This window comes from Rutidosis leptorrhynchoides, chromosome 1 (genome assembly GCF_046630445.1).
Source record: "Rutidosis leptorrhynchoides isolate AG116_Rl617_1_P2 chromosome 1, CSIRO_AGI_Rlap_v1, whole genome shotgun sequence".
NCBI lineage: Eukaryota > Viridiplantae > Streptophyta > Magnoliopsida > Asterales > Asteraceae > Rutidosis > Rutidosis leptorrhynchoides.
The window spans coordinates 652,232,998-652,259,574 of NC_092333.1; the positions used below are offsets into that span (position 1 = coordinate 652,232,998).

Here is a 26,577-nt window from a genome sequence, read left to right on the forward strand (position 1 = left end):
TTGTAGGTTACTAACGAGGACAGCTGACTTAATAAACTTAAAACATCAAAATATATTAAAAGTGTTGTAAATATATTTTGAACATACTTTGATATATATGTATATATTGTTATAGGTTCGTGAATCAACCAGTGGCCAAGTCTTACTTCCCGACGAAGTAAAAAATCTGTGAAAGTGAGTTATAGTCCCACTTTTAAAATCTAATATTTTTGGGATGAGAATACATGCAGGTTTTATAAATGATTTACAAAATAGACACAAGTACGTGAAACTACATTCTATGGTTGAATTATCGAAATCGAATATGCCCCTTTTTATTAAGTCTGGTAATCTAAGAATTAGGGAACAGACACCCTAATTGACGCGAATCCTAAAGATAGATCTATTGGGCCTAACAAACCCCATCCAAAATACCGGATGCTTTAGTACTTCGAAATTTATATCATATCCGAAGGGTGTCCCGGAATGATGGGGATATTCTTATATATGCATCTTGTTATTGTCGGTTACCAGGTGTTCACCATATGAATGATTTTTATCTCTATGTATGGGATGTGTATTGAAATATGAAATCTTGTGGTGTATTGTTACGATTTGATATATATAGGTTAAACCTATAACTCACCAACATTTTTGTTGACGTTTTAAGCATGTTTATTCTCAGGTGATTATTAAGAGCTTCCGCTGTCGCATACTTAAATAAGGACAAGATTTGGAGTCCATGCTTGTATGATATTGTGTAAAAACTGCATTCAAGAAACTTATTTTGTTGTAACATATTTGTATTGTAAACCATTATGTAATGGTCGTGTGTAAACAGGATATTTTAGATTATCATTATTTGATAATCTACGTAAAGCTTTTTAAACCTTTATTGATGAAATAAAGGTTATGGTTTGTTTAAAAATGAATGCAGTCTTTGAAAAACGTCTCATATAGAGGTCAAAACCTCGCAACGAAATCAATTAATATGGAACGTTTTTAATCAATAAGAACGGGACATTTCAACCCTAACATTGAATCTCAAATCAAACAATGAAACTCGGAGTTAGAACTTACCAATACCACCAAAATGATGCCGTTGACAAGTAGAACAACTTTAAAACCCTAGCTTTGGTTAGAATCCAACTTCTTCTTCTCCAAATCAAGCTCTCTCACACTAAAAGTGGGTTTCTCTCACTAGGATTTAAAGAGAGTTTTTGTGTGGGTGAAATGTGATCCACAATGATATAGATCAGTTTTGATGACCCCAAACCGACCCAAGTGAAAAGACCAAAGTACCCCTCATTTAAACCCTTTAAAAATGCTGAAAATTGCATCAGACGCAATCGGAGTGCCGCTCCATAAGGTGGAGCGCCGCTCCAACCTTCAGGTGCTGGCAGTCGAGGAAAAATAGTTTTCAGTAACTTGTTTTGGCCATAACTTTTTGATCGTAGCTCCGTTTTCGATGAATCAAATATCGTTGGAAACGTAATAAGATTTTCTTTCTAATGGCATGACTTTGAAACATCAACAAAAACTTTATTTGGGGTTGAAAAGATACGTACACACCTCATCACTTCAGACAACGTCCAGTTTCCTTCGACGTTCGAGCAAGCAACACGTACATGCTTCGTACACCTTATACACGCATCGTACACCATAAATACATTATGTACAATAAATATTTGGGTCTTACAGTATTTAAAAAAAAATTACGGGCCGGTTTAAATACGGGTTGGGTTGTTACATAAGTGGTATCAGAGCATGGTCTAAGGGATTTAGGCGACTTGAGATATGTGCCTAGACTTAGAATTTTGTGTGTGCTTCTTTGTTGCAGGAGTTGTAGGTAAACGGGTCGGACGGGGACTTGGTTAGTGCCTTAGCGTGTAGGTTAACTAACTAGGATTGTGGCTTGTGTTGTGTTGTAATTCTTGCGTATGTTTATATCGTGTAGAATTTTCGTTGTGTTGGTTTATATCATCGAGCAAGGTGGTCGTTGTACTAATAAGTTTATACGGCATATGTGCGTAATAAGGACCTGCAAACCTTATTACGGGAACAAATCGTGTCTGACAAGTGATGTACCACGAGTGTTTAGCAAGATGGGGCGGTGTTGTGTGTGTGGTTTTTTACGTTCGTGGACTAATCGTTTTGCATTCTTTAGAATGACGACGCGAAACGAGATCGAGACGAATGTCGATGAGTTTAACGCTAGAGTTGTAGCCGTCGTTGCGGAGCAAATGAGTGCGTTTCGAGAAGAAATGAATAGGAAGTATTCTGAATTTCAAAGTAGTAGTGAAATGAAGCGTTGTCTTAAGAGCTTCATGAGGACTAAACCTTCGATGTATGATGGGAAACCGGATCCTTTGGTAAGCACCACATGGATCTCGGATGTTGAAGGGTGTTTTTGTACTATTCATTGCCCTCCCGAGAAAAGAACAAGACTCGCTACTAGCTTGTTGCGGGGTAGGGCGAAGGATTGGTTGGATGGTAAGATTGATCATGTCGGTGGTGAACCAATTATGGCATTATCGTGGGACGAGTTTAAGGAGGAATTCTTCGAGGAGTTTCGGACTGGAGCCGACTTATTAGAATTGCGTAATGAGTTGCGAAATTTGCAACAAGGTTCTATGGATTTAAATACTCTCAAGACGACCTTTATGGCGAAGGCTCGTTTTTGCCCGGAGTATTTGGGAAATGATTGAAATGTCCCGTTCTTATTGATTAAAAACGTTCCATATTAATTGATTTCGTTGCGAGGTTTTGACCTCTATATGAGACGTTTTTCAAAGACTGCATTCATTTTTAAAACAAACCATAACCTTTATTTCATAAATAAAGGTTTAAAAAGCTTTACGTAGATTATCAAATAATGATAATCTAAAATATCCTGTTTACACACGACCATTACATAATGGTTTACAATACAAATATGTTACATCGAAATCAGTTTCTTGAATGCAGTTTTTACACAATATCATACAAACATGGACTCCAAATCTTGTCCTTATTTTAGTATGCAACAGCGGAAGCTCTTAATATTCACCTGAGAATAAACATGCTTTAAACGTCAACAAAAATGTTGGTGAGTTATAGGTTTAACCTATATATATCAAATCGTAACAATAGACCACAAGATTTCATATTTCAATACACATCCCATACATAGAGATAAAAATCATTCATATGGTGAACACCTGGTAACCGACATTAACAAGATGCATATATAAGAATATCCCCATCATTCCAGGACACCCTTCGGATATGATATAAATTTCGAAGTACTAAAGCATCCGGTACTTTAGATGGGGTTTGTTAGGCCCAATAGATCTATCTTTAGGATTCGCGTCAATTAGGGTGTCTGTTCCCTAATTCTTAGATTACCAGACTTTATAAAAAGGGGCATATTCGATTTCGATAATTCAACCATAGAATGTAGTTTCACGTACTTGTGTCTATTTTGTAAATCATTTATAAAACCTGCATGTATTCTCATCCCAAAAATATTAGATTTTAAAAGTGGGACTATAACTCACTTTCACAGATTTTTACTTCGTCGAGAAGTAAGACTTGGCCACTGTTGATTCACGAACCTATAACAATATATACATATATATTAAAGTATGTTCAAAATATATTTACAACACTTTTAATATATTTTGATGTTTTAAGTTTATTAAGTCAGCTGTCCTCGTTAGTAACCTACAACTAGTTGTCCACAGTTAGATGTACAGAAATAAATCGATAAATATTATCTTGAATCAATCCACGACCCAGTGTATATGTATCTCAGTATTGATCACAACTCAAACTATATATATTTTGGAATCAACCTCAACCATGTATAGCTAACTCCAACATTCACATATAGAGTGTCTATGGTTGTTCCGAAATATATATAGATGTGTCGACATGATAGGTCGAAACATTGTATACGTGTCTATGGTATCTCAAGATTACATAATATACAATACAAGTTGATTAAGTTATGGCTGGAATAGATTTGTTACCAATTTTCACGTAGCTAAAATGAGAAAAATTATCCAAACTTGTTTTACCCATAACTTCTTCATTTTAAATCTGTTTTGAGTGAATCAAATTGCTATGGTTTCATATTGAACTCTATTTTATGAATCTAAATAGAAAAAGTATAGGTTTATAGTCGTAAAAATAAGTTACAAGTCGTTTTTGTAAAGGTAGTCATTTCAGTCGAAAGAACGACGTCTAGATGACCATTTTAGAAAACATACTTCCACTTTGAGTTTAACCATAATTTTTGGATATAGTTTCATGTTCATAATAAAAATCATTTTCTCATAATAACAACTTTTAAATCAAAGTTTATCATAGTTTTTAATTAACTAACCCAAAACAGCCCGCGGTGTTACTACGACGGCGTAAATCCGGTTTTTACGGTGTTTTTCGTGTTTCCAGGTTTTAAATCATTAAGTTAGCATATCATATAGATATAGAACATGTGTTTAGTTAATTTTAAAAGTCAAGTTAGAAGGATTAACTTTTGTTTGCGAACAAGTTTAGAATTAACTAAACTATGTTCTAGTGATTACGAGTTTAAACCTTCGAATAAGATAGTTTTATATATATGAATCGAATGATGTTATGAACATCATTACTACCTCAAGTTTAGTAGGTAAACCTACTGGAAGTGACAAGAAATTATCTAGCTTCAAAGGATCTTGGATGGCTTGAAAGTTCTTGAAGTAGGATCATGACACAAAAACAAGTTCGAGTAAGATTTTTACTCGAATTAAGATAGTTTATAGTTATAGAAATTGAATCAAAGTTTGAATATGAATATTACCTTGAATAATAAAGATAACCTACTGTATATAACAAAGGTTTCTTGATCTTAGATGATTACTTGGAATGGATTAGAAAGCTTGGAAGTAAATTAGTAAACTTGAAGGGATTTTTGAAGTGTTCTTGAAGTGTTCTTCCTATGATGATTATAGCTTGATTCTTGAAGTGATTTTTGATGAAGATGATGATTAACTACTGGAAAAATACGTTTATAATAGTGTGTGTGTGTTGAGAGAGAATTAGAAAGAGAATTGGAAGTGAAATGGAGTGAATGATGAGTGGTAATTGGTGAGTGGTGAGTGGGGTTAAAAGGAGTGCTAGTTAGTTGACTAGCTCATGGTAGAAGTTAAAATTGATTAGTCATACATGACATAATCAAGAGTGGAATCCCATGCTAGTTCCTATTGGTATATACCCATAGTAAGTACGTTTTGAAGCTGTGTATAATACGGGTAAGAATACGACTAGAATTCTTGATGAAAGAAAAGAATGGGAAAGTAACTGTAACCATTTTCGTTAAGTATGAGTGTTTTGATATATGTCTTGAAGTCTTCCAAAAGTATTTTAATACATCTAAATACACTACATGTATATACATTTTAACTGAGTCGTTAAGTCATCGTTAGTCGTTACATGTAAGTGTTGTTTTGAAACCTTTAAGTTAACGATCACAATTAATGTTGTTAACCCATTGTTTATTATATCTAATGAGATGTTAAATTATTATACTATCATGATATTATGATATATTAATATATCTTAATATGATATATATACATTTAAATGTCGTTACAACGATAATCGTTACATATATGTCTCGTTTCGAAATCCTTAAGTTAGTAGTCTTGTTTATATGTATATAACTCATTGTTAATATACTTATGGAGATACTTACTTATCATAATCTCATGTTAACCATATGTATATCCATATATATATCGTCATGTCGTTTTTACAAGTTTTAACGTTCGTGAATCGCCGGTCAACTTGGGTGGTCAATTGTCTATATGAAACATATTTCAATTAATCAAGTCTTAACAAGTTTGATTGCTTAACATGTTGGAAACATTTAATCTTGTAAATATCAATCTCAATTAATATATATAAACATGGAAAAGTTCGGGTCACTACAGTACCTACCCGTTAAATAAATTTCGTCCCCAAATTTTAAGCTGTTGAAGGTGTTGACGAATCTTATGGAAATAGATGCGGGTATTTCTTCTTCATCTGATCTTCACACTCCCAGGTGAACTCGGGTCCTCTACGAGCATTCCATCGAACCTTAACAATTGGTATCTTGTTTTGCTTAAGTCTTTTAACCTCACGATCCATTATTTCGACGGGTTCTTCGATGAATTGGAGTTTTTCGTTGATTAGGATTTCATCTAATGGAATAGTGAGATCTTCTTTAGCAAAACATTTCTTCAAATTCGAGACGTGGAAAGTGTTATGTACAGCCGCGAGTTGTTGAGGTAACTCAAGTCGGTAAGCTACTGGTCCGACACGATCAATAATCTTGAATGGTCCAATATACCTTGGATTTAATTTCCCTCGTTTACCAAATCGAACAACGCCTTTCCAAGGTGCAACTTTAAGCATGACCATCTCTCCAATTTCAAATTCTATATCTTTTCTTTTAATGTCAGCGTAGCTCTTTTGTCGACTTTGGGCGGTTTTCAACCGTTGTTGAATTTGGATGATCTTCTTGGTAGTTTCTTGTATAATCTCCGGACCCGTAATCTGTCTATCCCCCACTTCACTCCAACAAATCGGAGACCTGCACTTTCTACCATAAAGTGCTTCAAATGGCGCCATCTCAATGCTTGAATGGTAGCTGTTGTTGTAGGAAAATTCTGCTAACGGTAGATGTCGATCCCAACTGTTTCCGAAATCAATAACACATGCTCGTAGCATGTCTTCAAGCGTTTGTATCGTTCTTTTGCTCTGCCCATCAGTTTGTGGATGATAGGCAGTACTCATGTCTAGACGAGTTCCTAATGCTTGCTGTAATGTTTGCCAGAATCTTGAAATAAATCTGCCATCCCTATCAGAGATAATAGAGATTGGTATTCCATGTCTGGAGACAATTTCCTTCAAATACAGTCGTGCTAACTTCTCCATCTTGTCATCTTCTCTTATTGGCAGGAAGTGTGCTGATTTGGTGAGACAATCAACTATTACCCAAATAGTATCAAAACCACTTGCAGTCCTTGGCAATTTAGTGATGAAATCCATGGTAATGTTTTCCCATTTCCATTCTGGGATTTCGGGTTGTTGAAGTAGACCTGATGGTTTCTGATGCTCAGCTTTGACCTTAGAACACGTCAAACATTCTCCTACGTATTTAGCAACATCGGCTTTCATACCCGACCACCAAAAATGTTTCTTGAGATCCTTGTAAATCATCCCCGTTCCAGGATGTATTGAGTATCTGGTTTTATGAGCTTCTCTAAGTACCATTTCTCTCATATCTCCAAATTTTGGTACCCAAATCCTTTCAGCCCTATACCGGGTTCCGTCTTCCCGAATATTAAGATGCTGCTCCGATCCTTTGGGTATTTCATCCTTTAAATTTCCTTCTTTTAAAACTCCTTGTTGCGCCTCCTTTATTTGAGTAGTAAGGTTATTATGAATCATTATATTCATAGATTTTACTCGAATGGGTTCTCTGTCCTTCCTGCTCAAGTCATCGGCTACCACATTTGCCTTCCCCGGGTGGTAACGAATCTCAAAGTCGTAATCATTCAACAATTCAATCCACCTACGCTGCCTCATATTTAGTTGTTTCTGATTAAATATGTGTTGAAGACTTTTGTGGTCGGTATATATAATACTTTTGACCCCATATAAGTAGTGCCTCCAAGTCTTTAATGCAAAAACAACCGTGCCTAATTCCAAATCATGCGTCGTATAATTTTGCTCGTGAATCTTCAATTGTCTAGACGCATAAGTAATCACCTTCGTTCGTTACATTAATACACAACCGAGACCTTGCTTTGATGCGTCACAATAAATCACAAAATCATCATTCCCTTCAGGCAATGACAATATAGGTGCCGTAGTTAGCTTTTTATTCAATAACTGAAACGCTTTCTCTTGTTCATCCTTCCATTCAAATTTCTTCCCTTTATGCGTGAATGCAGTTAAGGGTTTTGCTATTCTGGAAAAGTCTTGGATGAACCTTCGGTAGTAACCAGCTAGTCCTAAAAACTGGCGTATGTGTTTCGGAGTTTTCGGGGTTTCCCACTTTTCAACAGTTTCTATCTTTGCCGGATCCACCTTAATACCTTTTTTGTTCACTATGTGACCGAGGAATTGAACTTCTTCCAACCAAAATGCACACTTTGAAAATTTAGCGTATAATTCTTCCTTCCTCAATACTTCTAACACCTTTCTCAAATGTTCACCGTGTTCTTGGTCATTCTTTGAGTAAATAAGTATGTCATCAATGAAAACAATGACAAACTTGTCAAGGTATGGTCCACACACTCGGTTCATAAGGTCCATGAACATAGCTGGTGCATTAGTTAAACCAAATGGCATGACCATAAACTCGTAATGACCGTAACGTGTTCTGAAAGCAGTCTTTGGAATATCATCTTCTTTCACCCGCATTTGATGATGCCCGAAACGTAAGTCAATCTTTGAATAAACAGACGAGCCTTGTAGTTGATCAAATAAGTCGTCGATTCTCGGTAGTGGGTAGCGGTTCTTGATGGTAAGTTTGTTCAACTCTCGGTAGTCGATAAACAACCTGAATGTACCATCTTTCTTCTTGACAAACAAAACAGGAGCTCCCCACGGTGATGTGCTTGGTCGAATGAAACCACGCTCTAAAAGTTCTTGTAATTGGCTTTGCAGTTCTTTCATATCGCTGGGTGCGAGTCTGTAAGGAGCACGAGCTATTGGTGCAGCTCCTGGTACAAGATCTATTTGAAATTCAACGGATCGATGTGGGGGTAATCCCGGTAATTCTTTCGGAAATACGTCGGGAAATTCTTTTGCGACGGGAACATCATTGTGCTCTTTTCTTCAGTTTGTACTTTCTCGACGTGTGCTAGAACAGCATAGCAACCTTTTCTTATTAGTTTTTGTGCCTTCAAATTACTAATAAGATGTAGCTTCGTGTTACCCTTTTCTCCGTACACCATTAAGGGTTTTCCTTTTTCTCGTATAATGCGAATTGCATTTTTGTAACAAACGATCTCTACTTTCACTTCTTTCAACCAGTCCATACCGATTATCACATCAAAACTCCCTAACTCTACTGGTATCAAGTCAATCTTAAATGTTTCGCTAACCAGTTTAATTTCTCGATTCCGACATATATTATCTGCTGAAATTAATTTACCATTTGCTAATTCAAGTAAAAATTTACTATCCAAAGGCGTCAATGGACAACTTAATTTAGCACAAAAATCTCTACTCATATAGCTTCTATCCTCACCCGAATCAAATAAAACGTAAGCAGATTTATTATCAATAAGAAACGTACCCGTAACAAGCTCCGGGTCTTCCTGTGCCTCTGCCGCATTAATATTGAAAACTCTTCCGCGGCCTTGTCCATTCGTGTTCTCCTGGTTCGGGCAATTTCTAATAATGTGGCCCAGTTTTCCACATTTATAACAAACTACATTGGCATAACTTGCTCCGACACTACTTGCTCCGCCATTACTCATTCCGACACCATTTGTTCCTTTCGTTCTATTAACCCCTGGTCCGTAGACCTCACACTTCACCGCGCTATGACCATTTCTTTTACACTTGTTGCAAAATTTGGTGCAGAACCCCGAGTGATACTTTTCACACCTTTGGCATAGCTGCTTCTGATTGTTGTTGTTGTTGCGGTTATTATTGTTGTTGGGATGATTGTTGTAGTTGCTGTTGTTGTTGTTGTTGTTGTTGTTATTGTTGTTGTTGTTGGGCCGTTTGTTGTAGTTGCGATTGATGTTGCGATTGTTGGGATAATTGTTGCGATTATTTTTGTAATTGCTGTTGTTGTTGTATTGGTGATTCTTATCACCGTTTTCCTCCCACTTTCTTTTGACTTGCTTCACATTGGCCTCTTCAGCAGTCTGTTCTTTAATTCTTTCTTCAATCTGGTTCACTAGTTTGTGAGCCATTCTACATGCCTGTTGTATGGAGGCGGGCTCGTGTGAACTTATATCTTCTTGGATTCTTTCCTGTAATCCTTTCACAAACGCGTCGATCTTCTCTTCCTCATCTTCGAATGCTCCCGGACACAATAGGCACAATTCTGTGAATCGTCTTTCGTACGTGGTAATATCAAATCCTTGGGTTCGTAACCCTCTAAGTTTTGTCTTGAGCTTATTGACCTCGGTTCTGGGACGGTACTTCTCGTTCATCAAGTGCTTGAATGCTGACCACGGTAGTGCGTACGCATCGTCTTGTCCCACTTGCTCTAGATAGGTATTCCACCATGTTAACGCAGAACCTGTGAAGGTATGCGTAGCGTACTTCACTTTGTCCTCTTCAGTACACTTACTTATGGCAAACACCGATTCGACCTTCTAGGTCCACCGTTTCAATCCGATCGGTCCTTCGGTTCCATCAAATTCCAAAGGTTTGCAGGCAGTGAATTCTTTGTAGGTGCATCCTACACGATTTCCTGTACTGCTAGATCCAAGGTTATTGTTGGTATGTAGCGCAGCCTGTACTGCGGCTATGTTTGAAGCTAGAAAAGTACGGAATTCCTCTTCATTCATATTCACGGTGTGTCGAGTAGTCGGTGCCATTCCTTTCAAAATAGTCAAATGGAACAAGTTAATCATACAGAATATTAAGAGTAGTTAATAGTATTTCGTAGCATAATATGAACTCATTTATAAAAGCTTTTTCTTCATATTAGCGTTTTATAAGTTTAAATTCGGGTAGTGCCTACCCGTTAAGTTCATACTTAGTAGCTAATATACAATTCAACTACTACAATTCTATATGAAAAACTGATTATAATAATATTTCGCGTTCAAACTTTTATACAATATTTTACAAACTTACAATACCGCTTATTTTACATAAAACATGAAATATAGCACACAATAACTTTGATACAAGATAGTTGTGAAGATAATTCTAGCTAGTACACAAGTCGTTCAGCAAAGGCAATAAAGACACGTAATTCATACGTCCAGAAACAAGACATGCATTCTGGTTTTACTAGGATTACTTCCCATCCTTGGTCTTGTGGAACATAACCGTTATGGCCGTTGATAAGATAGCGTGTTGTAACGTCGTCAAAGGGACGAGGGTTACGTAATGTCCAACAGTCCCGTAACAATCTAAAAACCTCATTTCTTACCCCAATTACCGACTCCGTCACTTGTGGGAACGTTTTGTTTAATAGTTGTAGCCCGATGTTCTTGTTCTCACTTTGGTGAGAAGCGAACATTACTAATCCGTAAGCATAACATGCTTCTTTATGTTGCATGTTAGCCGCTTTTTCTAAATCACGAAGTCCAATATTCGGATATATTGAGTCAAAATAATTTCTTAACCCATTGCGTAAAATAGCATTTGGGTTCCCCGCAATATATGTGTCAAAGTAAACACATCGTAACTTATGGATTTCCCAATGTGATATTGTAACGACCCGTCAAAATCGCTATTGACGCGGCACGTTAATCATTGATTCCACAGTGAGGTTTTGACCTCTATATGATACGTTTGATAAAATATTGCATTCATTAAAATAAGTGACTTTCTAAACATAGAAAGTTATAAACATGTGGGCAAGTGCTTAGGTATAAGCAAAACCCCGAAATACATAAGTCTTTAATTTACAGGTTGACATCACAGTCCAATTATTTATTACACAACGCAGTTTTATTTTGAATGCAATAAACTTTGTACAAAGCATGAGAGACTCCATGTAGGCAACAAGCACATCACAGCGGAAGCATTCTAAGGACCTGAGAATAAAACATGCTAAAAAGTCAACACGAATGTTGGTGAGTTATAGGTTTAATTGCTCGAGTCATAAACATGTATAAAGATAGACCACAAGATTTCATCAAAAGTTTATCAATAGATTCTACATAACAGAGCACCCTGGTAACTAAACTTAACGCTATAGTGATAATTACCCCATTCGTTTTAATACACGCAAACCAACGTGTCTTAAACTCAAATAACATACGTCCGTTAAAAGGCTAGCGCTCTAGCTCGGACGGGGATGTCAAGCCCTATGGATCCATATACAATTATTCACGCCCACCAGTCCATATCCTATGTACTGGCAGCTACTAGTTACCAAAGCTAAGGGATTTTCGGTTTAACTCAGTGTAGAATTTTGTATGTACTTGTGTCTTATTGCGTTTAAAATAAATTGCATGTATTCTCAGCCCAAAAATATTTAAAGTATTTAAAAAGGGAGACTATAACTCACAGTTCAATATTGCGATTCAATATTGTAGGCAAATTGCGTAGACGTAATGATGGTAGACGACTGTATGGTTGGTCTTGGATTCAAGAACAATACCCCGAACAATACCCAAAATTTCCTTATTTTAAAACGGTTTGAAACCCGAATTAAAAATACCCTCGAATATACTTTATTATTATTAAACTTAAAATTAAAATTATAATTATAATTATAAATATAAAATTTACGTAAACAAATTATTATGAAAAATGCGTCGAGCAAAACTGACCTTTTATAGTACTTTTCGATTTACTGTAGCTCATGCGATCGCATGAGTTTTCAGTGTTTTTGCCATGCGATCGCATGGCCGCCTTTTCTGTTTTTGTTTGCTAGTTCGTCGACATCAAATAGTGTTTACTGTAGCAAATAGTGTTTTACTGTAGCAAATTGTGTTTTACTGTAGCAAAGTAATTTTTACTGTAGCAAATAGGGTTTTACTGTAGAAAAGTCGTTTTTACTTGTACATATATATATACATACATATAATTGTTCATGAATCGTCGAGAGTAATCAAAGGTAATTGTATATATGAAACAGTTCTAAAATTTTGAGACTCAATCTAACAGACTTTGTTTAGCGTGTTAAAATAATAAATCGTATAGAGAATTGGTTTAAATAAGTCAAAAATTTTCGGGTCATCACAGTACCTCCCCCTTAAAGAAAATTCCGTCCCGAAATTTTGAGTAGTACCTGTTTCATGAGCGATATCAGTGAACAAATGTGGATACTTTTGCTTCATCTGATCTTCACGTTCCCAAGTAAACTCGGGTCCTCGTCTTGCGTTCCAACGAACCCTAACTATCGGTATTTTACTTTGTTTTAATTGTTTGACCTCACGGTCCATGATTTCAACAGGTTCTTCGATAAAATGGAGTTTACCATTGATTCGTATTTCGTCAAGAGGAATTACGACATCCTCTTCAGCTAAACATTTCTTCAAATTTGACACGTGAAATGTGTTGTGAACACTACTAAGTTCTTGCGGTAGCTTTAATCGATAAGCAACTGTTCCAATTCTTTCGGTGATTTCAAAGGGTCCTACGTACCTAGGACTTAGCTTTCCTCGTTTACCGAATCGTACAATGCCTTTCCAGGGTGACACTTTCAACATGACTTTGTCGCCCACTTGAAATTCTAGCGGTTTTCTTCTTACATCAGCATAACTCTTTTGGCGACTCATGGCCGTTTTCAATCGCTGTTGTATTTGAATGATCTTTTCGGTGGTTTCATGAATAATTTCTGGTCCAGTAAGTTGTCTTTCTCCTACTTCACTCAAACAGATAGGAGATCTGCACTTTCTACCGTAAAGTGCTTCAAATGATGCTGCGTTGATGCTCGTATGATAGCTGTTATTGTATGAAAATTCTGCCAACGATAAGTGTCGATCCCAACTGGTTCCAAAGTCAATCACGCATGCCCGTAACATGTCTTCCAATGTTTGTATTGTTCTTTCACTTTGACCATCTGTCTGTGGGTGATAAGCGGTGCTCATATCTAATCGAGTTCCCAATGCTTTTTGTAATGATTGCCAAAAATGTGATGTGAATCGGGTGTCGCGATCAGATATGATGGAGATGGGTACACCATGCCTGGAAACTACTTCCTTCAAATATAGGAGTGCTAATTTCTCCATACTGTCTGTCTCCTTTATTGGTAAGAAGTGAGCTGATTTAGTTAGACGATCAACTATCACCCAAATAGTATCATGACTACTTGCAGTCCTTGGCAATTTCGTAATGAAATCCATGGTTATTCTTTCCCATTTCCACTGCGGAATTTCTAGTTGTTGCAGTAATCCTGACGGCTTTTGGTGCTCAGCTTTAACCTTTGCACACGTCAAACATTTGCTTACATAAGTAGCAATTTCTGTCTTCATATTAGGCCACCAATAGAACTTCTTGAGATCGTGGTACATTTTCCCATTTCCTGGGTGAATTGAGTACCTCGTTTTGTGTGCTTCATCTAGTACTAGTTGCCTTAGGTTACCATGTCTTGGTACCCATATCCTACCAGCAAAATACAGGGTTCCATCGGCTTTTACTTCAAGTTGTTTTTCTAACCCTTTTCTCATTTCACCTTTTTCGTTTTCTTCTTTTAAAGTTTCTAACTGTGCTGCTTGAATTTGCTTTGTGAGATCAGTACGAATTGTAATATTCAAAGCTCGGACCCTAAGAGGTTTTACTCTTTCTTTTCGACTTAGGGCATCAGCTACAACATTAGCTTTTCCGGGGTGGTAACGGATTTCACAATCGTAATCGTTTAACAACTCTACCCAGCGACGTTGCCTCATATTGAGTTGTTTTTGATCAAAAATATGCTGAAGACTCTTATGGTCGGTGTACACTGTACACTTGGTGCCATATAGATAGTGTCTCCATATTTTGAGTGCAAAAACTACAGCTCCAAGTTCCAAATCGTGCGTCGTATAGTTCTTTTCATGAATTTTTAGTTGTCGTGAGGCATATGCGATAACTTTTGTGCGTTGCATTAATACACATCCTAAACCTTGGCGCGAAGCATCACAATAGATCACGAAATCATCATTTCCTTCCGGTAATGACAAAATGGGTGCAGACGTTAACTTCTTCTTTAATAACTGGAATGAGGATTCCTGTTCCGTGGACCAATCATACTTCTTTCCCTTTTGAGTTAATGCAGTTAAGGGTTTGGCGATTCTAGAAAAATCTTGAATGAATCTTCGGTAGTAACCAGCAAGACCTAAGAATTGGCGGATTTGTGTTGGAGTCTTCGGTGTTTCCCATTTACTAATGGCTTCGATCTTGGCGGGGTCAACTTTAATTCCATGTTTACTGACAACATGGCCCAAAAATTGTACTTCTTGTAACCAGAAATCACACTTCGAAAATTTTGCGTACAATTCTTCTTTCTTGAGTATCTCTAGTACCAGTCTTAAGTGTTGCTCATGTTCTTCCTTGTTCTTCGAGTAAATCAATATGTCGTCGATAAAAACAATGACAAATTTGTCTAAATACGGTCTACAGATGCGATTCATTAGATCCATGAATACTGCTGGAGCATTAGTCAATCCAAAAGGCATGACTAAAAATTCATAGTGACCGTAACGGGTTCTGAACGCTGTTTTAGGAACATCTTCTTCCTTCACTCTCAGCTGATGATATCCGGAGCGTAGATCAATCTTAGAATAAACACTTGATCCTTGCAATTGATCAAACAAATCATCAATCCTCGGTAATGGGTACCGATTCTTGATCGTTAATTTATTTAATTCTCGGTAATCTATGCACATTCTCATAGATCCATCCTTCTTCTTGACGAACAGAATAGGAGCACCCCAAGGTGAAAAACTAGGACGAATAAATCCACGGTCCGATAATTCTTGCAACTGGTCTTGTAATTCTTGCATTTCTGAAGGTGCAAGTCTATATGGAGATCGGGCTACAGGTGCAGCTCCTGGTATGAGATCAATCTGGAATTCTACACATCTGTGTGGAGGTAGCCCCGGTAATTCTTCTGGAAATACTCCGGGATATTCTCTTACAACCGGCATGTCATTAATGCTTCTTTCTTCAGTATCGATCTTCTTTACGTGTGCCAGAATAGCATAACAACCTTTTCTTATAAGTTTCTGGGCCTTCATACAGCTGATAAAGTTCAGCTTTGAGTTGCTCTTCTCCCCATAAATCATTAATGACGTTTCATCCTTACGAGGGATGCGGATTGCTTTCTCAGCGCAAACAACTTCCGCTCTTGTTTTGGACATCCAGTCCATGCCAACGATTACGTCAAAACTTCCTAGTTCTACGGGTATCAAATCGATTTTGAAGGTTTCACCAGCGAGATTCATTTCGCAACCATGGCAAATTTTATCGACTTTTATCAGTTTACCATTAGCTAATTCAATAGTATATTTATCGTCTAGAGGTAATGATGCACATTTTAGTTTAAAACTAAAGTCTTTACACATATAACTTCTATCAACACCCGTATCAAACATAATAGAAGCTAGTTGATTATTAATGGTAAACGTACCCGTGACAAGATTAGGATCCTCACGTGCTTTACTGGCACTAACATTAAATGCCCTCCCACGTGCGGGTTCTTTGTTCTTCTCCTTATCAGGGCATTGATTTATAAAGTGACCAGACTTCCCGCATCCATAACATTTCTTGACATCGGTCAATTTTGTCTTTACTTCAGAAACGGTGGCATAACAATCTTTCGCCACATGTCCTTTCTTGTTGCACTTATCACAGACCACTTGGCAATAGCCTGCATGATGTGTGTAACACCTTTTGCAGAACGGATGAGGTCCCTTATAGTTTGGACTTGCAGTTGCCCCATCTTGTTTACCTTTAAAAGTTTCTTGTTTCTTCAGGTGAGTACTTTTTCCCTTATAGTCTTCCCATTTCCTCTTTCCTTCAGTTGTCTTGACTTCGGTAATTGGTGCCTTAATCGAACTCTCTGTGATCTGGTCCATGAGTTGGTGTGCCATTGTCATGGCTTCCTGCATCGTATTTGGTTTGGACGATGTAACATTTCCTTTGATATTGATCGATAAACCGTCAATATACATTTCCATCTTTCGTTTCTCGTATGGCACCAATTCGGGACACAACAAGGCTAGTTCCATGAAACGCTTTTCATAGTTATTGAGATTCGCGCCGATAACCTTCAGATTACGTAACTCAGATTCCATTTTTTTGATCTCGTTTCAAGGACAGTACTCCTCGATTAGCATCTTTTTCAGTTCTTCCCAAGAGATATCATATGCCGTATCTATTCCTTCTGCTTTAGCATAATTGTTCCACCAAGTAAGTGTACCGTCTTGCAACGTACATGAAGCATACTTTGACTTGTCTCCGTTCGCACAATTACTGATTTTTAAAACGGACTCCATCTTTTCAAACCATCGGGTTAAACCGACTGGTCCCTCGGTTCCACTAAACGTCTGTGGTTTGCATCCTTGAAAAGTTTTATATGAGCATCCGTTTCGTGATTTTGTGTTTACGGCTGCTGCTTTGGCTGCTGCTTCGGCTGTTGCTTTTGCTGCCTCAGCTGCAGCAATTCTTTCATTCACACGTTTCTCGACTAGTTGCTCAAACTCAGCATCCGACATTTGAGACATGTTCTTCAATAAACACAACAGATATAATTTAATCATATAGAATAGTATAGGTAAAATGAGTTGTCAATAGTTAATCTTAGCATATTAATAATATGAACCGATTATTATAAAAGCCTTTTCTTCTTATTAGCATTTTATAATTATTTCTAGGGTATTACCTACCCGTTAAGTTCATACATAATAGCTAGTACAAGGAATTAACTACTAAAATCCTAATAATATTCCACTATGAAAAATTATAGCGAGTTACTACATTATTATGTAATAATAATAATAAGAAGTAGTAATAATACAAATAATCATTCCATGCATTTATTATTAATAAACCAAAATAATACAATACCATACAATACTGATATTTTACATATGCTTATTTTACATAACAAGATAGAGTAGCACACATAAGCAATAAAATAGCGCATGGAAGATTTATGGTTGCGAGGTCGTTTATTCAGAACTATCAGAAACTTCTTCCCATTTGGTTCTCTCTGCCAATTGTTTGTGTGCACATGGTCCGACAGACATTCTGGCAGTGTATTTTATTTTTGGTTGGGGTTTTGAGGTACCCGTTGCCTCAGTAGGTTTAATACAATAAGGGTGGTTACGGATCGAATGGTCCTGTTCTTTTTTTAATAATTAAGGACATTTTATTATTGTGGTTGTTTTTATTATCTATAGCAAGTTGGAATTTCTCCTTAGTGATCTCTTTTATTTTATTAGCGAAATCCTCCTCCTTACTGATCTCGTCTGATGACGAACTGTCTGAGTCATGTGTAGGAGAATATGATGACGAACTGCAAGAATATGTACCGGTGGTCATGAACCGAAATCTGCCAGGCGTAATCGGCACAACCCGCCCGTTGGCGGTATATCTGGACCAATGTCCATATTTGTTTAGAAATGGACGATCCTCGTTTACTCCAGGGATCATGGGTCCATGCCAACGATACTGTGGCTCCGGAAAACTAGAGTTGGGTGGAGCTGGAACCTCCTCTGGGTTTACCGGGAGTTGAGATTCCCCGGCTAACACAATTTCTTTTTTAATAGGTATTGGAACGCCCTTTTCAGTTGTGGATAGAATAGATTCAGTGTCCGATTCCGAGTCGTACAAAATGATAGGATTAGAGGAAGTCATCTATCACATAATTGAAACAACAATTACGTTAGCATATAAATATATTACATATAATGTTTTTGACCAAATGATAAGCAAAAATCAGTAAAAACAAATATGGTCATAGTCCAGACTCACTAATGCATCCTAACAATTACCAGTTAAACACACTAATGTAATTTCTGGTTCCCTATGACCTCAAGCTCGGATACCAACTGTAACGACCCGTCAAAATCGCTATTGACGAGGCACATTAATCATTGATTCCACAGTGAGGTTTTGACCTCTATATGATATGTTTTGATAAAATATTGCATTCATTAAAATAAGTGACTTTCTAAACATAGAAAATTATAAACATGTGGGCAAGTGCTTAGGTATAAGCAAAACCCCGAAATACATAAGTCTTTAATTTACAGGTTGACATCACAGTCCAATTATTTATTACACAACGCAGTTTTATTTTGAATGCAATAAACTTTGTACAAAGCATGAGAGACTCCATGCAGGCAACAAGCACATCATAGCGGAAGCATTCTAAGGACCTGAGAATAAAACATGCTAAAAAGTCAACACGAATGTTGGTGAGTTATAGGTTTAATTGCTCGAGTCATAAACATGTATAAAGATAGACCACAAGATTTCATCAAAAGTTTATCAATAGATTCTACGTAACAGAGCACCCTGGTAACTAAACTTAACGCTATAGTGATAATTACCCCATTCGTTTTAATACACGCAAACCAACGTGTCTTAAACTCAAATAACATACGTCCGTTAAAAGGCTAGCGCTCTAGCTCGGACGGGGATGTCAAGCCCTATGGATCCATATACAATTATTCGCGCCCACCAGTCCATATCCTATGTACTGGCAGCTACTACTTACCAAAGCTAAGGGATTTTCGGTTTAACTCAGTGTAGAATTTTGTATGTACTTGTGTCTTATTGCGTTTAAAATAAATTGCATGTATTCTCAGCCCAAAAATATTTAAAGTATTTAAAAAGGGAGACTATAACTCACAGTTCAATATTGCGATTCAATATTGTAGGCAAATTGCGTAGACGTAATGATAGTAGACGACTGTATGATTGGTCTTGGATTCAAGAACAATACCCCGAACAATACCCAAAATTTCCTTATTTTAAAACGGTTTGAAACCCGAATTAAAAATACCCTCGAATATACTTTATTATTATTAAACTTAAAATTAAAATTATAATTATAAATATAAATATAAAATTTACGTACAGAAATTATTATGAAAAATTCGTCGAGCAAAACTGACCTTTTATAGTACTTTTCGATTTACTGTAGCTCATGCGATCGCATGAGTTTTCAGTGTTTTTGCCATGCGATCGTATGGCCGCCTTTTCTGTTTTTGTTTGCTAGTACGTCGACATCAAATAGTGTTTACTGTAGCAATAGTGTTTACTGTAGCAAATAGTATTTTACTGTAGCAAATAGTGTTTACTGTAGCAAATTGTGTTTTACTGTAGCAAAGTAATTTTTACTGTAGCAAATAGGGTTTTACTGTAGAAAAGTCGTTTTTACTTGTACATATATATATACATACATATAATTGTTCATGAATCGTCGAGAGTAATCAAAGGTAATTGTATATATGAAACAGTTCTAAAATTTTGAGACTCAATCTAACAGACTTTGTTTAGCGTGTTAAAATAATAAATCGTATAGAGAATTGGTTTAAATAAGTCAAAAATTTTCGGGTCATCACAGATATCCCCCATCTTTCGAACGAAAGCCTTTTATAAACCAAGGCATTCTTGGAACGTTCTTCGAATGTCTTACAAACGAATCTCGCCTTAAATAGTTGTGCCGAAGAATTCTGACCGACTCTAGACAAGATTTCATCAATCATGTCTCTGGGTAGGTCTCTTAAAATATTGGGTTGTCTATCCATTTTGTGTTTTTATACTGTAAAATAGACAAGAGTTAGATTCATAAAAAAAATACTTATTAATACAAGCAATTTTTACATATATCATAAAGCATAAGCACACTATATTACTTATATTACACCATACGAATACAACTATCTTATTCCGACTCGCTTGTTTCTTCTTCTTCGGTTTTGGTTCGTTTTGCCAAGTTTCTAGGGATATATGATGTTCCCCTAATACGAGCCGTCGTTATCCACATTGGTTTAGAAAAACCTGGTGGTTTAGAGGTTCCCGGGTCATTGTTACAACTTAAGGACTTCGGGGGTTGACGATACATATAAAGTTCATCGGGGTTGGAATTAGATTTCTCTATTTTTATTCCCTTTCCCTTATTATTTTCTTTTGCCTTTTTAAATTCAGTTGGGGTAATTTCTATAACATCATCGGAATTCTCGTCGGAATCCGATTCATCGGAGAATTGGTAATCCTCCCAATATTTTGCTTCCTTGGAGGAAACACCATTGACCATTATTAACCTTGGTCGGTTGGTTGAGGATTTTCTTTTACTTAACCGTTTTAATATTTCCCCCACCGGTTCTATTTCTTCATCCGGTTCCGATTCTTCTTCCGATTCCGATTCTTCTTCCGGTTCCTCTTCGGGAACTTGTGAATCAGTCCACGAATCATTCCAATTTACATTTGACTCTTCATTATTATTAGGTGAGTCAATGGGACTTGTTCTAGAGGTAGACATCTATCACATAATATCAAACGCGTTAAGAGATTAATATATCACATAATATTCACATGTTAAAAATATATAGTTTCCAACAAAATTTGTTAAGCAATCATTTTTCAAGTAAACACGGTCGAAGTCCAGACTCACTAATGCATCCTAACAAACTCGATAAGACACACTAATGCAAAATTCTGGTTCTCTAAGACCAACGCTTGGATACCAACTGAAATGCCCCGTTCTTATTGATTAAAAACGTTCCATATTAATTGATTTCGTTGCGAGGTTTTGACCTCTATATGAGACGTTTTTCAAAGACTGCATTCATTTTTAAAACAAACCATAACCTTTATTTCATAAATAAAGGTTTAAAAAGCTTTACGTAGATTATCAAATAATGATAATCTAAAATATCCTGTTTACACACGACCATTACATAATGGTTTACAATACAAATATGTTACATCGAAATCAGTTTCTTGAATGCAGTTTTTACACAATATCATACAAACATGGACTCCAAATCTTGTCCTTATTTTAGTATGCAACAGCGGAAGCTCTTAATATTCACCTGAGAATAAACATGCTTTAAACGTCAACAAAAATGTTGGTGAGTTATAGGTTTAACCTATATATATCAAATCGTAACAATAGACCACAAGATTTCATATTTCAATACACATCCCATACATAGAGATAAAAATCATTCATATGGTGAACACCTGGTAACCGACATTAACAAGATGCATATATAAGAATATCCCCATCATTCCAGGACACCCTTCGGATATGATATAAATTTCGAAGTACTAAAGCATCCGGTACTTTGGATGGGGTTTGTTAGGCCCAATAGATCTATCTTTAGGATTCGCGTCAATTAGGGTGTCTGTTCCCTAATTCTTAGATTACCAGACTTTATAAAAAGGGGCATATTCGATTTTGATAATTCAACCATAGAATGTAGTTTCACATACTTGTGTCTATTTTGTAAATCATTTATAAAACCTGCATGTATTCTCATCCCAAAAATATTAGATTTTAAAAGTGGGACTATAACTCACTTTCACAGATTTTTACTTCGTCGAGAAGTAAGACTTGGCCACTGTTGATTCACGAACCTATAAAAATATATACATATATATTAAAGTATGTTCAAAATATATTTACAACACTTTTAATATATTTTGATGTTTTAAGTTTATTAAGTCAGCTGTCCTCGTTAGTAACCTACAACTAGTTGTCCACAGTTAGATGTACAGAAATAAATCGATAAATATTATCTTGAATCAATCCACAACCCAGTGTATACGTATCTCAGTATTGATCACAACTCAAACTATATATATTTTGGAATCAACCTCAACCCTGTATAGCTAACTCCAACATTCACATATAGAGTGTCTATGGTTGTTCTGAAATATATATAGATGTGTCGACATGATAGGTCGAAACATTGTATACGTGTCTATGGTATCTCAAGATTACATAATATACAATACAAGTTGATTAAGTTATGGTTGGAATAGATTTGTTACCAATTTTCACGTAGCTAAAATGAGAAAAATTATCCAATCTTGTTTTACCCATAACTTCTTCATTTTAAATCCGTTTTGAGTGAATCAAATTGCTATGGTTTCATATTGAACTCTATTTTATGAATCTAAACAGAAAAAGTATAGGTTTATAGACGGAAAAATAAGTTACAAGTCGTTTTTGTAAAGGTAGTCATTTTAGTCGAAAGAACGACGTCTAGATGACCATTTTAGAAAACATACTTCCACTTTGAGTTTAACCATAATTTTTGGATATAGTTTCATGTTCATAATAAAAATCATTTTCTCAGAATAACAACTTTTAAATCAAAGTTTATCATAGTTTTTAATTAACTAACCCAAAACAGCCCGCGGTGTTACTACGACGGCGTAAATCCGGTTTTTACGGTGTTTTTCGTGTTTCCAGGTTTTAAATCATTAAGTTAGCATATCATATAGATATAGAACATGTGTTTAGTTAATTTTAAAAGTCAAGTTAGAAGGATTAACTTTTGTTTGCGAACAAGTTTAGAATTAACTAAACTATGTTCTAGTGATTACGAGTTTAAACCTTCGAATAAGATAGTTTTATATATATGAATTGAATGATGTTATGAACATCATTACTACCTCAAGTTTAGTAGGTAAACCTACTGGAAGTGACAAGAAATGATCTAGCTTCAAAGGATCTTGGATGGCTTGAAAGTTCTTGAAGTAGGATCATGACACAAAAACAAGTTCAAGTAAGATTTTTACTCGAATTAAGATAGTTTATAGTTATAGAAATTGAATCAAAGTTTGAATATGAATATTACCTTGAATAAGAAAGATAACCTACTGTATATAATAAAGGTTTCTTGATCTTAGATGATTACTTGGAATGGATTAGAAAGCTTGGAAGTAAATTAGTAAACTTGAAGGGATTTTTGAAGTGTTCTTGAAGTGTTCTTCCTATGATGATTATAGCTTGATTCTTGAAGTGATTTTTGATGAAGATGATGATTAACTACTGGAAAAATACATTCATAATAGTGTGTGTGTGTGTTGAGAGAGAATTAGAAAGAGAATTGGAAGTGAAATGGAGTGAATGATGAGTGGTAATTGGTGAGTGGTGAGTGGGGTTAAAAGGAGTGCTAGTTAGTTGACTAGCTCATGGTAGAAGTTAAAATTGATTAGTCATACATGACATAATCAAGAGTGGAATCTCATGCTAGTTCCTATTGGTATATACCCATAGTAAGTATATTTTGAAGCTGTGTATAATACGGGTAAGAATACGACTAGAATTCTTGATGAAAGAAAAGAATGGGAAAGTAACTGTAACCATTTTCGTTAAGTATGAGTGTTTTGATATATGTCTTGAAGTCTTCCAAAAGTATTTTAATACATCTAAATACACTACATGTATATACATTTTAACTGAGTCGTTAAGTCATCGTTAGTCGTTACATGTAAGTGTTGTTTTGAAACCTTTAAGTTAACGATCTCAATTAATGTTGTTAACCCATTATTTATTATATCTAATGAGATGTTAAATTATTATATTATCATGATATTATGATATATTAATATATCTTAATATGATATATATACATTTAAATGTCGTTACAACGATAATCGTTACATATATGTCTCGTTTCGAAATCCTTAAGTTAGTAGTCTTGTTTATATGTATATAACTCATTGTTAATATACTTATGGAGATACTTACTTATCATAATCTCATGTTAACCATATGTATATCCATATATATATCGTCATGTCGTTTTTACAAGTTTTAACGTTCGTGAATCGCCGGTCAACTTGGGTGGTCAATTGTCTATATGAAACATATTTCAATTAATCAAGTCTTAACAAGTTTGATTGCTTAACATGTTGGAAACATTTAATCATGTAAATATCAATCTCAATTAATATATATAAACATGGAAAAGTTCGGGTCACTACAATGATCGTTTGTTGATGGAAGATTTCTATCGAACTTTGAATGATGACTTGAAGAACAAAATTAGCAGAGGTCAGGTGAAATCATTTGCGGAGTTATTCTCTGTGGCTAGGGGTTTCAAGTCGTATTCGCGATCAAAATTTGGTTAACCTTCAAGTAAGAGAAGGGTTGTTTCGTATGGTGCTCCAAGTAAGGGTGCAAGTGTAAGCACGAGTGGTACACAGACGAGTATATCAGATTCTAGTTCATCTAGATGTTACAATTGTGGCGTGAGGGGTCACAAGTCTTGAGAATGTTCGGTGCCAAAGGGTGATGGCAAGGTGTGCTTCAATTGCCAAGAGGAAGGACATCGTAAGTTGGAATGTCCCGAGTTAGCGGGGACGGGTGTGGCAAGGAGACGTTAAGGTACGTTTCGTTTTAATAAATATGTCATTTGAATATTCATTATGTGCCGATGAATTCGGGTTTATTAAATGCATTGTGTTGTGCATGTTATTGTTATGGGTGACGTTCCTAATGGAATCACCCTACGGTGACGTTTTGATTAATTGACGAAGGGCGTAAGACTTGGTGCAACCAAGCATTCCTTAGTGTTGGAAAATGTTTCTACCAAGCCATGTGTATGGGTTTTGGTGTTCGGTTGTTGAGCGTGTGTCCGCTTTTGTGTTGGGGATGGTGGAACCATGAGGTTCGCCGGGTGGATAAAACCCGAGAGATCGAGTGTTTGATCTCAGTGTATGTTGGTAAAGGAGTTTACATGACGCGACGTTAGGTGCCTCTTTCATATCTACTAGCGTAGTATTCGACTCTGATTATGTTGCGGTTACATTGTACTTAGGGTACCGGAGAGAAACCCTTAGGTACATGAGTGACTAGGTGGGAATTTGACCAACTATAGCAATTGGATAATTGCGAGAGTAAAGTTTGTATACTTGTGGTAAACTCTTCGTTCGAAGTGTTTAAGGATAGGTTAAAATCCTTCGTATGCTCAAGGTTGGAGCAAGATGTGGTGATGGGTCGTGTGAACCCAATCGTTAGTAAAGTCTACCTTTGGTAGCATTGTACGGGTGTACAAGATGCGGTTATGGAACGTAGTTCCAAGTGGGGGAGTTACACTCCCGCACGAGGAGGTTTTAGTGTGAAATTTCAGATGATGGTTTAGTAGATCCGAAATTTGTGACGGGACCAAGATTTGGTCGATTTGTGGTAGAGTACAATTTCGGTTAAATTGTACTTATGATTTTGGATTTAAATTATCACCGAGGTGGTAATGTGGTAAATCTCGTTGAGAGATAATGGACGTGTTTGACGAGCAAGGTGAGATTCCTCGGTTAAGGGATGTGTGTGTCGGATTCTCTTCTAGAGAATTATTGTTTATGCCTATGTGCGATATAGGTGGTTCTTGCTCGATTGTGGTGACGATGTGTACACGTACGTGTGATGCGTGTACGTATATAATGTGTTTAATTGTGTAGCGTGAAATGTGGGATAGTCGCGGTGTTTAAGACACCACATTCTACGTAATGAGTGGGATTGTCGCGGTGTTCAAGACACCACTCATGGGTTGATTGGCATGTGGGAATATCGCAGTGTTCAAGACACCACATTGTCATGGGGGTGAGTTAGTCGCGGTGTTTAAGACATCAACCGGGGGATTAGTGTACGACGTGTTAAGTACTCTAACGGTTGTTATGAACACCGATGGGAAATTCGAGTACCATTTCTGTGTTGAGATTTGGGAAGTGGATCACGTGTGGTTGCGGATTCACGATGACACGTGTAGTTCGGTCATCTTATTGTGTAAGTGAGTCTCGTGTAGTTCGGATTCACAATGACTCGTGTGGATGCGGTCATTATATTGAGTAAGTGAGACTCGTGTAGTTCGGATTCATAATGACACGTGTGGATGCGGTCATTCTTTTGGGATAGTGACTCTCGTATAGTTCGGATTCACTAGGGTACGTGTAGTTCGGCCAATCCTGATTGTTGTGCGGTGG

General features: G+C 36.4%; 1 pseudogene; it reads right to left on the bottom strand.

Annotated features, from left to right (window-relative positions):
* The window catches only part of LOC139849911 (protein RAE1-like), a 268,156-nt pseudogene that overhangs the window by 124,131 nt on the left and 117,448 nt on the right, over window positions 1-26,577 (bottom strand).